Source organism: Hetaerina americana, unplaced genomic scaffold, assembly GCF_022747635.1.
Source record: "Hetaerina americana unplaced genomic scaffold, ioHetAmer1.1.p SCAF_56, whole genome shotgun sequence".
Lineage (NCBI taxonomy): Eukaryota > Metazoa > Arthropoda > Insecta > Odonata > Calopterygidae > Hetaerina > Hetaerina americana.
The window spans coordinates 479,456-481,711 of NW_027287161.1; the positions used below are offsets into that span (position 1 = coordinate 479,456).

Below are 2,256 nucleotides of genomic sequence, written 5' to 3' on the forward strand. Positions count from 1 at the left end.
TATTGTTAAATAGGTGTCATACCATATGGAAATTTAATTAGCTCGAGAACATGATTTTATCAGTCCACCATCCTGCAACTAATATCGTTATTATCTAGCATTAATATTATTGCCTTAACATTGCATGGCCAAGCATCTATTAAAGCTCTCGCGAGTGTGTCTTTCCTTAATAAATCAAATTAATTAACTCGTAAATATTTATATAAAACTGATAATTAGGAAAAAGTAACGTTTTAACATGTAACTCGGGGAAAAATCAAAATTGGCACACTTTCTCCCTTCTAACACTTGGTCCCATGGTGTAATGGTTAGCACTCTGGACTCTGAATCCAGCGATCCGAGTTCAAATCTCGGTGGGACCTACAAATTTTTTCTCCTCATTTCACTTCCATTTTTACTTAGCTGTTAAAAATCTTCACAATGAACGTTGTGAATGCAGTTAAAACTTTTTCCAGGCACATTTTCTCGTCCAGTCTCATTGTTATCACTTGAGTATACTGTACTCACATTATTTTCCATTATATTTGAAAAAGTCAATCTTGAGGCAGTTTGTTCTAAACCCCGTTTACTTCAATCGTATCTTTTTGTAATAGGTGTAACTTCAAAGAGGGGAAAAATATCAGCAAAGTATGGAGGGTATTCGTGGGGGGGGGGGGAGAGAGAGGGGTTAAAAGTAAGTGCATGAATTGCATTCGAGACCATTAATGAAACCCTGCTGGTTGTTCATATAAGGCGAACATTTATTTATTTATATTTATTTCTTTTCTTCCTTGCAGTGATTTGAAACAGCAATTTTTCCAAACGAAAGCTTAGGGCATTTGCACAGAAAGCGTTCCAAGGGTGAATCAAAAGTTAAGTTATCACCTTTTAGCAGTAAATATGACGTTTCAAATCTTTTAATTATATCCGTGACGACTGAAATGTTTTAACTTCTCAAAATTAAACGACTAACGCATGATAGTGCTAACTGAGCTTCACATTCAATAAAGTAATGGAATAATACAATAAAACTACGGAAGATGCATCGTACGAATTATACACCGTAAAAACCAAACGCTAAGCGTATTGCATCATATACTTAACATATGAGCGGCAAGAACAGGAGAAAGAAAACATTGCAGCATTCCGCCTTGAGGTAAAATAGGGTTTTCGTGCAAAATTACTTGTAAATGATCTTTTGCGAAGGCAATTCAGAAAAAAATGTTCTCCTTATCAACCAAGCTTTCCAAATCCATTTTTTTCAATCTGTCTTTGATCCGAGAGAGACTCGCTCTTGTATCCGAGTGACTACAAGCCCGTGCAATCCTCAACAAACACAATGTACAACCCAAATGAAGAGGTTTCCGACCCTATCATTCTCAATTCGATTTGTGTGCATACAAGTTTACATACATGTAACTGTGAATACTTAACCTGAACATTCCGCTCGTAATACAGAAATTTCGCGTAGAGTCATGGAAAGATAAATTGCATACGTCAATGACAATTAAGGGTTATAAGGAAGACTGGACCATATGGTCTCAATTTTGGCCGAATGAATACGTATATCTATCTACATCACACGGTTAGTAACACAAAGAAATCCCACCAATTTCTCCACATAAACAGTTAGTAAAATTATCACGATATAATGTCATTATGTGGATGTTAATTTTCCCGCATTTTTATCAGCGATTCTCCAGATATGTCGATTAGCATTAAAAGTTCTCATCCCTTTTTATTGACCGAATTCATAATCGGATCGTAATTAGTTTCAGTGAGAGATCTTCGCCTTCCTCTCCCTAAGCAAGCACTACATCCAAAAATGAAGAGAATCAATTTACTCGATGAACATTTGTTGATTAGTTAACTAGATTATGTGGAAAAACACTAGACAACCTCTCCATCCTTGTAGATAATAGAAAAATATTACAAATGCATTGCTAGTGAAAACTACAATTTCGGCGCGAAATGTTTTATTTCACGTCAAACCTCCGGACTTGATGCTGTGGTAGAATTCTATTTCGGAGTCCGGAGTTTGTTTCTGTTCTTTAGTCCTCGCCACAAGGAAACAAATTAAACGTCTACACTCGGAGAAGTCCATCACGCGTCAACGCCGTAGAGCGCCACGCGTCCACCCACTCCCACCCGTCTATAAATACCCGACTAGATACGTTTTCCATGTGTTTTAGAGGAACGTATTCTTAGCGCGTACGGGATACGGAAGCTGCACTAATTCCTCATTTATTTTCTTCCGCCTCCACTTCTGTTTTCAAC

General features: G+C 37.1%; 1 non-coding gene across 1 annotated transcript; it reads left to right on the top strand.

Moving 5' to 3' along the window:
- Positions 1–290: 290 nt before the first annotated feature.
- Positions 291–362, top strand: TRNAQ-CUG (transfer RNA glutamine (anticodon CUG)). Its single transcript has one exon. It is a non-coding gene; the product is annotated as a tRNA-Gln (tRNA).
- The last annotated feature ends 1,894 nt before the right edge of the window (positions 363–2,256 follow it).